Genomic DNA, 14,532 nt, shown 5'->3' on the forward strand with positions numbered 1-14,532 from the left:
TCTAAAACTGTTGCCTTCTTTTCATATGGAGGGACTTAACACATGCAGTGCTGCAATTGTTATGTAAGAGTCCTTACATTTGGCAGATCCTCTTGTAGATGTGAATTTCCCTTGATATATATATATATATATATATATATATATATATATATATATATATATATATATATATATATATATATATATATATATATATATATACACACACACATACATACATATCTTTGGATTTATTTACCACCTTTTTGAAGGAATTCACTCAAGGGGGTGTACAGCAAGAATAAGTCAAACATAAGGAACATACAACTACAGCAGTAAAAATATTCAAATAGCAATAGGGGCTGAATATCAGTACCTATACATCTAATCACAGTGAAGAACTGGGGAGGCAATCTTTTTCTTTTGGTTGCTTCCTAGTTTTGATTGCCTCCCCAGTTCTTCACTGTGATTAGATGTATAGGTACTGATATTCAGCCCCTATTGCTATTTGAATATTTTTACTGCTGTAGTTGTATGTTCCTTATGTTTGACTTATTCTTGCTGTACATTCTTGAGGATGGGGGAAAGGAGAAGAGAAATCTAGGTTGGAGGGAGTCTGAACCTGAGAAGGGGCAGAGAGAGAAATTTAGAGGGGGTTAAATAGTTCATAGTTCATCATTATTTGATAAAATGCCTAGAGAGTCAGTTATCTAAGTGGTGCATAGTAAAATAATATGAGGGGGGAATTATAATTAGGTAATCACATTAGGAGACCTAGGTTAAAATTTAATAAAAGCATAATCTAAACTTACAGAGACTATGTTTAGCTCTTACCTAAGAGACATAAAATGGGAGAGGTGTTAAGACCACTAACAAGACAGAAACAACAAAGGAAAAGGCAAGAAGGAAACACAACTTGGGTCAATGACGAATGCAGCAAAATGAAATTGGGTAAAGTATGATGATCTGTTAAGTGGAATTACATAGTTTATGGTAAGATATCAGAAGGAAAGGTGAGAGTAACATAGCAAGTTTTCAGAATTTTTTTTGAATTTTTTGAGGAAGTTTCAGTGCGCATGCGAATTGATAAGCTATTCCATAAAGTGAGAGCCACAACGCTAAAACACAATTGACAAGCATAGTCTAAATCTAAATGAAAGTGGGATAATGACCAGAAGACTGTGCTGAGATGATCTGAGAGAATGAGAGGATTTGTAGAGAAGTAGGAAGCTATAAAGAAAATGGGGTAAGCCAGAATAATAGACCTAGCAAGCTGTGGTAAGGGTTCTGAAAGGGATGTGGTAAGAAATTATAGTACCATAGCACCGAGACTGTACTAGTCACCCTCTTGGCCAAATTCAAGCAGGAGATAGCCATAGGTAAAAGCATACTCCTCCTCCAGTTTGACATGTCGAGCGCATTCGACATGGTAAACCATAATATACTACTAAGACTACTCAGCCACTTTGGGATTTAAGGAAGCGTACTTAATTGGATTAAAGGTTTTGTAACCACCAGAACTTATCAAGTAAAATCAAACTCAAACATATCACCACCATGGAAAGCAGCATGTGGAGTACATAAGTACATAAGTACATAAGTAGTGCCATACTGGGAAAGACCAAAGGTCCATCTAGCCCAGCATCCTGTCACCGACAGTGGCCAATCCAGGTCAAGGGCACCTGGCACGCTCCCCAAACGTAAAAACATTCCAGACAAGTTATACCTAAAAATGCGGAATTTTTCCAAGTCCATTTAATAGCGGTCTATGGACTTGTCCTTTAGGAATCTATCTAACCCCTTTTTAAACTCCGTCAAGTTAACCGCCCGTACCACGTTCTCCGGCAACGAATTCCAGAGTCTAATTACACGTTGGGTGAAGAAAAATTTTCTCCGATTCGTTTTAAATTTACCACACTGTAGCTTCAACTCATGCCCTCTAGTCCTAGTATTTTTGGATAGCGTGAACAGTCGCTTCACATCCACCCGATCCATTCCACTCATTATTTTATACACTTCTATCATATCTCCCCTCAGCCGTCTCTTCTCCAAGCTGAAAAGCCCTAGCCTTCTCAGCCTCTCTTCATAGGAAAGTCGTCCCATCCCCACTATCATTTTCGTCGCCCTTCGCTGTACCTTTTCCAATTCTACTATATCTTTTTTGAGATACGGAGACCAGTACTGAACACAATACTCCAGGTGCGGTCGCACCATGGAGCGATACAACGGCATTATAACATCCGCACACCTGGACTCCATACCCTTCCTAATAACACCCAACATTCTATTCGCTTTCCTAGCCGCAGCAGCACACTGAGCAGAAGGTTTCAGCGTATCATCGACGACGACACCCAGATCCCTTTCTTGATCCGTAACTCCTAACGCGGAACCTTGCAAGACGTAGCTATAATTCGGGTTCTTCTTACCCACATGCATCACTTTGCACTTGTCAACATTGAACTTCATCTGCCACTTGCACGCCCATTCTCCCAGTCTCGCAAGGTCCTCCTGTAATCGTTCACATTCCTCCTGCGACTTGACGACCCTGAATAATTTTGTGTCATCGGCGAATTTAATTACCTCACTAGTTATTCCCATCTCTAGGTCATTTATAAATACATTAAAAAGCAACGGACCCAGCACAGACCCCTGCGGGACCCCACTAACTACCCTCCTCCACTGAGAATACTGGCCACGCAATCCTACTCTCTGCTTCCTATCTTTCAACCAGTTCTTAATCCATAATAATACCCTACCTCCGATTCCATGACTCTGCAATTTCTTCAGGAGTCTTTCGTGCGGCACTTTGTCAAACGCCTTCTGAAAATCCAGATATACAATATCAACCGGCTCCCCATTGTACCTCAAGGATCACCACTATCACCAACACTCTTCAACATGATGATGATTCCACTGGCACAATCCCTATCCAATCGAGGCCTCAACCCATTCATTTACACAGATGATGCTACAATATACATCCCCTTCAGACATGACCTGAAAGAAATAACCAATGAAATCAACGATGGCCTGAACATTATGGACTCCTGGACAAACTCATTCCAACTGAAACTGAACACTGAAAAAACACACTGCCTCATCCTCACTTCTCAACATAACAAATACAAACCCACAACTATAACTACCCCAGGACACACCCTCCCCACTTCAGACAAAAAATACTTGGCGTCACACTCGACCGCAACCTCACTTTTGAGAGCCAAGTAAACTCTGTAATAAAGAAAATGTTCTATGCAATGTGGAAACTCAAACGACTAAAACCTTTCTTCCCTAGGGAAACCTTTTGAAACCTAATACAATCAATGGTCCTAAGTCATGCAGATTACTGTAACAGTATCTACGCGGGATACAAAGAGCAACTAACAAAAAAACTCCAGATCACCCAAAATACAGCAGCCAGGCTGATATTCAGCAAAACACGCTTCAAAAGTGCCAAACCCCTTCGAGAAAAACTGCACTGGCTCCCAATCAAAGAACGGATCATCTTCAAAATTTGCACTCTAGTCCACAAAATCATATATGGCATAGTCCCAGGATACGTGACAGACCTCATAGATCTACCAACAAGAAATAGAGTCGGGTCTGCAAGATCATACCTAAACCTACACTACACAAATTGCAAAGGACTGAAATACAAAACAACCTACGCATCCGGCTTCTTCTACATAAGCGCACAACTATGGAATGGCCTCCCAAAAGCTGTGAAAACAATCCATGACCACCTGAACTTCAGGAAATTACTAAAAACCAACCTCTTCAAAAAGGCCTACCCCAACGACCCTACGTAAACTCCTCACCCAAAGCACAACATGACTAATGATCGTACTGAACAACACACAACCGTCATCCCTTCGGACCCCCACATATACCTCATTCGATCACTATACAACTTTGTATTTGTTATCAACCGACTGGGCAAATGCCTAACGGTACTATGTAAGCCACATTGAGCCTGCAAATAGGTGGGAAAATGTGGAATACAAATGCAACACATAATAAAATAAAATTGACAGCCAACATCTAGAAAACAAAGATAGAGTGAATCTGTCGAATTTCTTAGCAACAAAAATGAGTTTTACTGATGTATTTTGAATGGTCTGAAGTCTCTTGAGTTGAGGTTTTAATCCATGTAAAAAAGAGTTACAATAATCAAGTCGAGATAAAACAATTGAGTGTAGCAATAGATGTAATTCATCCTGATTCAAATGGGGTTTTACAGCACACAATTGTATTAATGTGAGGAACAATTTTTTTTACAGTAGAAAAGAGATATAAATCAAACGTAAGACCAATATCGAAGGTATCGTCAAGGGGAATAGTTTGATATACCACTCAATTCAACAAAGATAAGAGTGGTTCACAATAAAATTTACAAAAATAGAAAAGAGCACAATAAGTTATAGGATAGGTAAAGAAAAAAGCACACAACAGAACAATCAAACCCTATCATATTCACTTTCTTTTACTCAGATTACCCTCATGCATTACCACCAAGCTGATCTTAGGTATAAATGGACTGGGGGGGGGGGGGGGGCAGTGTAAGTTCTAGGGGAATAAAATGGCAGTCATCTTCAAGGGATTCAGTTTCAAACCATATTCTTTTATTCAGCTTGCAGTGGGTATCTAGTTTTCCTGAGAGATCCACCAAAGAAACAGATGAAAATGAATTGGTGAAGGGAGGGGGGATGCATAGGGAGAAAGAACTGGCTAGTAGGAATTGGAAGCAGGTAAGCTAGGGGATTGACCTTAGATAGAGTACTAATCAAGCCTGGGGAAGGGATTAAACCAAAGGGAGCAGAATGCTATGGGCATGAAGTGTTAAGCCTGGGTAAGGCCGAGAGAGATTTCGTATCTATAATGAGTTATTACTCAAAGGCAATGACTATATTGTATTATGTGCTGCTTTTGGAGGGCCTCTGTGATTTCAGATGGGGGATAAAACATGACAAAAGATAAAGAAATATCTTTCTTAGTTGGAGCAAATACTGTGTCTTAATGTCAGCGCTTGTATGGATTATGCGTTGGTATGCTTGTGTCTTTCCTGTAATATAATGGAGGTCTTCTTTTATCTGAATTTTTTAGAGGTCCTTTTACTAAGCTGTGGTAACTACTAACACGTGCTTACTTCAACAAAACAGGGCTTACTGCGGGACACACTCGGGCATCTCAAAGTAAATTTTGCATGTGTGCGTGGTACCCACATGCTAAAAACTTTATTTTTTTTACCACTGGGGCAGGTCTGGGGTGGAGAGTGGATGTGTTCTGTACTAATCAGTTAGTGCAGGTACATTGCATTGTGCCAATCAATTAGCACATGATCCTTTACTGCCTACATAATGGGTGGCAGTAGGAGCTCACGTGCTAGTGGCCACACACTAATGGGAAAATTAGAACATGGCCATTAATGGGAAAACAGAAAAATTGGCCATTTTACCCTGGTGGTAAAAGTAGCCTTAGCATGTGGGAATGACCCTCATCAGGACACGCTAAGACCACTTTTTACTGCAGTTTGGTAAAAGGTCTCCTTAATCTGTAAACCACCTTGACTTGTTTTTACAAAAAAGGTAGTATATCTAGCTTAAATAAATGGTAGAAGTCTAAAATTGAGTGTATTTCAAATTTATTATTTGATATACCGCTCATCAGATTCAATATTTATGTGGTTTAGAATTATAATTTGAAATAAAAATAGGTTATAAACCAACAATAATTAGTACATAGAAGGAAAAGGAATATGATCTACTCTGAATATGTGTCAGTGACAGGTATATTCAATGGCACTGAAAGCCTTGGTATTGATTTATTTAAAAATTTCTAATCTGCATCATCTACAATTTTGGTTGGAGTACAAAAATACCTACATTAACACTTTTCTTCATATACCAATAAGGACAAACATACAACTTCAAAAATCACATACAGTAACATAAAACAAGCTCATAGAAAGTAAAATATGTCACAGTGCGATATCATAAAGCAATTGTTATATTGATATCACTATCCTAAGAAATTTTGAATGCTTGCTGAAACAGCCAGGCCTTTTTAAAATCATTCAAATTATTCAATGTTCTGATCTTTTGGGGGTAATATATTTCACAAATTTGGTCCTACAATATAAAAGATAAAATTTCTATATTCATGTTAAGAGAAGCAGATCTCGGTGACCTTGATGGTTGATGCAAATGTAGACGAGACAATTACGAGGGGAATTTTATTCACCATTACTTTGAAAACCAAAATCAAAATTTTATACTGTATTCTAAAATCAACTGAAAGGCAATGCAAATGAAATATTGCTGAGGTAATGTGATCAAAATGCCTCAAACCTAAAATAACTTGAGCTTCAGCATTTTGCACAATTTACAATGAACGAGAGTCATATTTTGGCAAACCTACCAACAAAGCATTACAGTGGTCAAAATGAGGCATGATTATGCTTTGAATAAGCAATCAAAATTTTTCAGAAAACAAATAGTCTTTCAGTCTGCTAACAAACTTAAGGTTAGAGAATGCTGTACTAATCACTTTGGCTACCTGCTTCTTCATATTGACACCTAAAGAACAAATTTCTTTACTGAACACTATTTCAACCCCATCAATACAGAAAAAATCAGGAGCCATCCATTAAAGGAAAACTAGACATTAATATACCCTGAGTCTTAGACATATTCAAACTAAGAAAATTTGCTCCCATCCACTGTTATATCGTTCTCAAGTACAGGCATGCTAACTGAATACTATCTGTAACAGAACCCTGAATTTTAGAGAAAAATTGGATATTTCTTCTGCATAAATCCTATAATGAAGCCCTAATCCCTTCAGTAGAGTACATAAAGGTAACAGAAAAATATTAAATAAGATTGCTGAGCGAGTGGAGCTTGAGGAATATCTGTTAAATTGGTGATATAAAATCTTTCCTTTTGTACCACACAATATTTACATGTACCAAAGATTGGAACCAATCTCCAACAACACCAGCAATTCTGTTTAAACGTAAATGTTGTAACTGTAGCACATGGCTGATAATGCAGCAGAAATATCCTGTGAAACTAATAGAAAGGATACACCTTTATCAAAACCTGCCCTGATAACATCTGTCAATGAAAGCAAAAGTAATCATGCTCACACCTAAAACCAAATTGATATTGAACAAGAATTTGATGTTCATTCAAAAAAATCTATCAGTTGAGAGAAAACAACCTTTCCAACCACCTTCGCTAAAAAGGTAAGGGAAGAAATGGGTCTAAAGTTCTCAGCCTTAGAAACATCCAGTTTTTCATTCTTTAATAGTGATCTAACAGAGGCAGCTTAAAGAATCTGGTAACTTACTCTCTGTCAAAGATCTGTTAACTAAGGGGTCTTTTTACTAAGGCGTGTTGAAAAATGGCCTGTTGTGTTCAGGTCCATTTTTCAGTGTGCCTGCAAAAAAGGCCTTTTTTTACCAAAAATGGACATGCAGCAAAATAAAAATCAGCGCATGTCCATTTTAGGCCTCATACCTTAATGCTACCCATTGCCTAAGTGCTAATCGTCACTGGGTGGCAGTAAGGTCCCAGATCCAAAATGGATGTGCGCTGATTTTTATTTTGCCACCTTACTGCCACCCATTGTTAATGGGGCGGTAATTGTCAGCATGTGTACACTGGCGATTAACGCCCGGTTAGTGCCACATGGTAGAAAATGTTCTGCGCATTTTGGAAGCACGTCAAAATTAGATTTACCACCTGGGGCACACAGTAGCCGGGCTGTAGTTCTCATTTGACATGCATTGTAAGTAGTAGAAAATATAAATTATTTTCTGCCGTGCGTTTTGGACACACGTCAAAATTAGAATTACCTCCTGGGGCACACGGTAGCCAGGCTGTAGTTCTAATTTGACATGCATTGTACATGTATAGGCGCCTATGCGTCTTAATAAAAGGGCCCTTAAATAAGTAGCAAAATTAAGTGCCACATCTTGCAAGGCCTTAATAAAGATACATGACAGGGATCAAACATAGAACCTGATCTGAATTTATGCATTCCAAACTTTAGTTGCTCCACATTCACAAGAATAAACAATTCCAAATCTCTTCAATGTGTCAGTCTGAGTCTGTCAAATTCACTATCTGGCCAAAATCAAAAGACTTCATAATGTTAAAAACCTTAGTTTGAAAATCCTCTGCAATTTGTTGGCTTGAAATTAATACATCTGTATTTCTTACACTCACTTCAGGAGTTATCAAATGTTTCACAGTTGCAAAAATTTTGGACCAACTACTGACTTTAATACTGTGAGCTCATAAGGATCACATCTCATAAATTTTATGAGAAATCAAATTTGCTTGTTTCAAACTAAAATTTATAGTAAAACTGATCAAAATGTGGTCAGACCATGGAACATAATCAGCAACCTTTTTATCAGTAGCTATCTCATTGATATCAAGATTAAAATCACCCAAAATAACAGTATTTACTAGATCTACATTTAAGTCACTCACCAATTCAAAATGAAGATTAATAGTCATGACTCATCCCCCGCCCCCGTGCACAATAGCATAACACTACATACATTTTTGAAGAGGACAAGACAAGGAGATCAATTCCTGAAATGGTCATTACTTCTTTATATACAAATCTATATATATATAACTAACACCCTTCCACCTTTCTTATCAGTATGAGATAGAGATATAACATTAAAACCAGGAGAGCAAATTTGATTTAAAATCACAATATCTTCAGCCATTAACTTTGACTCAGTAATACAAATAAGATCATACCCACCATCCTTTATTAAATCATATAATATAGGCACTTTGTTTCTCACAGGGGAGACCATGGGCAGAGCTTGTGAAGAGGCTGAAGTTATCCAGTTAGCAGCTGCATTCAGCCAGATAACAGGATAAAGATTGTGATAGTTTTGTCTGTTTAGCTCTCTCAGGCAGACAGTACTAAGTGCAGCTGTGCTGAATTATTGAAGGGAGGAGGAAGCAGTACTTGGGCATCTTGGATAGCTCTGGACCCCCCCCCCCCCCCCCCCCCCCCACACACACACACACACACTCTCTCTTCCCATTAGATTTTCTTCCGTATTGGACCCTTTCTGGAGGAGGAATACAATGAGCCCCTTCCTACACTCCTGTTTTCTACTTTCCTCCAATTCTTGAGAATCTACTTCTATTCAGTTCTTGTCTCAGAATAGACCTCCCCCTCAGGAACCCTGAAAGTTTCTCCTGCACCCCACAGGAAGGTACATCATGGCACCCTGCTACCAATATTTTAGTAATTTGGATTTCTAGCTTTATATGTTCACTAACTTTCAAAAAAAAGCATATCTTTAAACATAATGAGAGAGAAATACATGGATCTTAACAAAACAATATTGCCATGAAAGTTTAATAGTTTGACATGTGCCTAAGACAATTTTAGTCGAGGTGTAAAGCTAGCTTTTAAGTGATATGAAACTACTACTACTTATCATTTCTGCTATAGAAAGGATAAGTAGTAGTAAATTAATCCATTCCATGAATTTACCTATTTGGTATTGAATTTTGTTAAATTGAATTTCCAGATGCTCTGTTCCTTATGTTAGTGAGTACTGCAGTGCATTTTAAACATTATTCCTTTTTAAAGTGCAGCTTTACATCCTCTGATTTAATGAATAGCACAAATCTTGTACAGAACTGTTTTATTAGGTAAAGAGGTACCTTTAGGGGTTTTTGCTGTAACTCTCTTGGATTAACTGTATTAACACATTCCTGTTGTTCATTTTCTAGTGCTAGTAGTGCATTCTGCTGTTTACAAAGTTACAAAGAATAGTACCTCACAGTCCCCTCATTCAAAAACTTAAACTCTATTATAAATGCTTTCATATACTTATCATCAAAGTAAGTAATATGGTTTGCAAGAGGTCACACATATTGTTAGTGGTAGAGGATAGGATTAAAATAATTGAGTTTCATTACTAAAAGGAGAGGGTATAGGATTTGATATATCACCTTTCTGTGGTTACAGTCAAAGTGGTTTACATATATATGGGTACTTATTTTGTACCTGGGGCAATAAAGGGTTAAGAGACTTGCCCAGAGTCACAAGAAGCTGAACTGGGGATCAAACGTAGTTCCCCTGGTTTTCAGGCTACTGCCCTAACCATTAGGCTACTCTTCCACTTATGGTGTTCTTGGTTCAGTTCCTTCATTAACCTCTGCAAAAATCATTTGACAGCATTTAATATATGAAAGATTGTGATTAGAACAATTATTAATTTTTTAATTTACTGGCATTGCTGTCTACGTTTCCCCACAAAGTTAATGAAATGCTTTTATGAATAGGGCCTTTTTGTTACATTTCTGCTTATTCATTGTATGCTTTTTATTTCTTAAGCCAGGTTGTTAATAAGCAATTTTACTTGAAATATAGAATTGTACAAAAAGATAATGTAGGAATGCTATTTATCAAACCAAACTTAGAAGCATGGAGTCTGCTCAGCTTACTGGATTTAGAATTGTGTCACAGACAAAGTAAAAGAACAAGAGGAACACTTTGGCATGAAAAAGAAGACTTTCTATTAATTCAATCAGTATGAAATGAAGGTTACCGCACTAAAAGAAGATATTCCCTTATAATGCAATTGGACCTCTCTGCCGTCTTTGACTTCATCATTCATTAATGCTGATTAAGTTAGGCAATATTCCCTGATTCTACAACAGGGCACTTAAATTTAAGCTCCATATGCACACTTAAATTTATAGAACACTAGGCACTTAGGGTGTCTTTTACTAAGGTACGCTAACATTTTTAGCTCACACTAAAAATCAGCTGGTGCTAAATGCCAAGGCGCCCATAGAAATATAATGGGCATTTCAGCGTTTAACGCACCTTAGCAAAAGACCCCCTAAGACATTGACCTGGTGTAAATGGGTGGGCCTAAAAGTAGCCCACATTGATGCCGGCTTATGCTAGTATTGTGTAACAGAAAGTATGTGCATACTTGATGTTATAGAATAAGAGCACTGTTAAATAGTCCCAACAATAGTATATGCACAGTGGGGGTAAAACATCATTCAATAACAACCCAGCGCTTATGAGTCACTTCAATCACACTTTTAAGGAGTAGGCAAATCCAATTAAATAGGGAGCCTCAGCAGCAACTCGTTTCACACAGGATTACATCCTGTGACTTGCCTGCATCGTCATTGGCTTCCATTTATTATAACTCTTTAATTTCTAATTTCACAAACTTTGCTTGTATACTATAATTCATATAAACTTTAAAAACTTATCTTTATAAACTCAAACAACTGTTTTCAGACCTGTGCAGGATAAAGATAAGTTTTTAAAGTTTAAAATTGTGATTGAAGTGATTCATACGCGCAGGGATGTTATTGATAGAATAAGAGCACTACATACATATTTTTTTGGTGCCTAACATTGGGTTTTCTAACCTCCAGAACTTATCAAGTAAAATCTAATTTAACCTTATCACCATCGTGGAAAGCAGATTGTGGAGTCCCTCAAGGCTCACCACTATCCCCAACACTCTAAACATAATGTTGATTCCTTTGGTCAAGTCCTTATCTAATCTAGGCCTTAACCCGTTCATTTATGCTGATGATGTCACAATTTATATTCCCTTCAGACATGATCTGTCTGAAATCACCAATGAAATTAATCTTGGTCTGAACACCATGAACTTATGGGCAAACTCTTTTCAACTGAAACTGAATACTGAGAAAACGCACTGCCTTATCCTTTCAACACAATAAGTCCAAATCTTTAACTTTAATCACCCCAGATCTTACCCTTCCAATCTCAGAGAGCCTAAAAATACTTGGTGTAACAATTGATCGCAATCTATCACTTGAAAGCCAAATAAATTCCACTACAAAGAAAATGTTCTTCTTGTTGTGGAAACTTAAACGAATTAAACCTTTCTTCCCGAGAGAAGTATTTCGTAATCTAATACAATCAATGGTATTAAGCCACTTAGACTACTGCAATAGAATTTACGCAGGTTGTAAAGAACAATTTACAAAGAAACTTCAGACCGCCCAAAACACAGCAGCCAGATTAATTTATGGTAAATCCAAATTCGATAGTGCTAAACCTCTTTGAGAGAAACTGCATTGGCTTCCAGTTAAGGAGCGAATCACCTTCAAATTCTTTACCCTAGTCCACAAAATTCTTTACGGAGAAGCCCCAGGATACATGTCCAACTTAATTAACCTACCTTCCAGGAATACATCCAGATCATCCCGTTCATACTTAAACCTTCATTACCCTAGCTGCAATGGCCTCAAATATAAATCCACTTATGCTTCCACCTTCTCCTTTATTAGTATTCAACTATGGAATGCACTTCCAAAAGCTGTAAAAACTATTCACAATCATCTTAATTTCAGGAAATCACTCAAGACCAGCTTATTCGGAAAGGCCTATCCCAAGGATTCAACATACGTCCCTACATCCTGCAACACAGCAAATTAATGGACCATTTTGGATATTCTTAACCTTCCCTCCTTTTTCCCTGTATACCCTGTTCTTTTGATGCTCCCTGATCACTACACTATATTGTATTTGTATATTTACCGGATTGGCGATTGCCTCTACGGTTTGATGTAAGCCACATTGAGCCTGCAAATAGGTGGGAAAATGTGGGTACAAATGTGATAAATAAAATCAGTTATAGCATTGCTTCGTTCAGTTTTAACTGGAATAGTCTTGCAGTGGTTCACTGCCTGCGTTAATATAGATCATGAAGACCATTCAAACCCCAGAAAAATGAAATGAGGTGTGCTATAGGGCTCGCCATTGTCCTCATTCTGTTCAGCATATATCTTTCCAAAGTGAGTGGGGATGGAATCACAGATTTTTAAATTGTCTTGGTCCAGTGCACATTTTGCTTAATTTTAATTGCGGTTTTAGTGAAGGCATTTTTTGTCATTGTTTCAATTTTAGCATGAGAATTGGGTTATATTGGGTTAAGCAGAATATAAATGCCCACTTAGATTAAATTAAATTTAGTAGCTACTATACTTTATGAATTTTTTTCTGTGCTTTGTAAAATTTTAACTAAACATATCTTGCATGTTGGTTTAATACAATAATGTATTTTAAAACAGTCAAAATATAGATCTCTCAATACATAAAAGGGTTTTCGTTTCTTTTTTGGTTACAATTTCTTCATTCTAATTTGGAACACTGAAGGACTACAAGGGCAGTGTCTTAATGTGCTATATAAAAATTTTAGTTTGCATATTATGCAGAACTAGAGATGGGAAATTTAAGTAAAAATAGCGAACACTTTACTGGAACATATTGAATTATTTGAAATAAAATCACATTAACTCTACTGCTTCCACTTTCCACTATTCTTAAAGCATGGGCCTTAATGGCCAGCAAAAGGGCTTGGCACGTGCAAAGTAAAGGTGATACCAGTAATGATAAAAAGAGGGTATTGAATTATACTGAAGAATCTCTATATGTTTTCTCTGTAGGTGTCTTCTAGAGCAGTAGTTCTCAAACTTGTAAAGCACTCTCTGGGTGAAGAGTTCCACCTTACATAAATACATAAATATTACCATACTGGGACAAACTGAAGGTCCATCAAGCCCAGCATCCTGTTTCCAACAGTGACCAATCCAGGTCACAAGTACCTGGCAAGATCCCGTAACACTACAATACATTTTATGCTGCTTATCATAGAAATGAGTGGATTTTCCCCAAGTCATTTTAATAAAGGCTTATGGACTTTTATTTTAGGAAGCTATCCAAACCTTTTTTTTAAAGCCGTTTCCAATAAATCCTATTATAGTTTGTCTCACCATTTAATATAATTTGATACTCAGATCAGGCTTGTCCAGCCTTTTTCTATCAGGAACCGCATTTTATATTTTGTAACATTCGATTCCCAAACCTTTCCTAGGAGACTCCAAACTTGTTTGAGTTTCAGGATATCTGCAGTGAATATGTATGGGAGAGATTTGCTTGCTTTGCTTCCATTGTATACAGATTTTGTTTTTCATCTATGTCTGGATGTCTTCGAAACCTAATTGACTGGTACTGTGGAGCTTGAGTAACAAGTTATATGATTGTTTCAGTGAGGTACATCATTACAGGATTTATTGGAGACAAGGTGTAAGTCTTCACCCAGAAAGTATTTTATGCAAATATGTATGCTAGATTACATAGAGAACATAAAAATCACAGAAAGAGAGCTATAAAGACATCTAGCTGATACCCTACCATCAAGCAGAATCTTTTGTATCTGTATCATCCCTGCTCATAAAAACCATCAATGCCAATGATTCTTCTACCTCCTTCTATCCGTTGTTCCAATGCTTGACAGCCTTTACGATTAGGAAGTTCTTCTACTATCTAAGCAAAATCATCTTCACTGCAAATTAAATCTATTACCACTTGGCCCATCCTCAGTAATCATGATGAACAACTGAACACCTTCCCTATTACAACCCATTCTTTGCATTTGAAGACTAATATGAAATGACCTCTGTCTTCTCCATTCCAAGCTAAATAAGCCATACTCATTCA

At 37.3% G+C, this 14,532-nt stretch overlaps 1 protein-coding gene across 2 annotated transcripts in view; it reads left to right on the plus strand.

Moving 5' to 3' along the window:
* The window catches only part of TDRD3 (tudor domain containing 3), a 459,135-nt gene that overhangs the window by 422,480 nt on the left and 22,123 nt on the right, over positions 1 to 14,532 (plus strand). The gene's annotated exons all lie outside the window — the stretch shown is intronic.

This window comes from Microcaecilia unicolor, chromosome 4, assembly GCF_901765095.1.
Source record: "Microcaecilia unicolor chromosome 4, aMicUni1.1, whole genome shotgun sequence".
Lineage (NCBI taxonomy): Eukaryota > Metazoa > Chordata > Amphibia > Gymnophiona > Siphonopidae > Microcaecilia > Microcaecilia unicolor.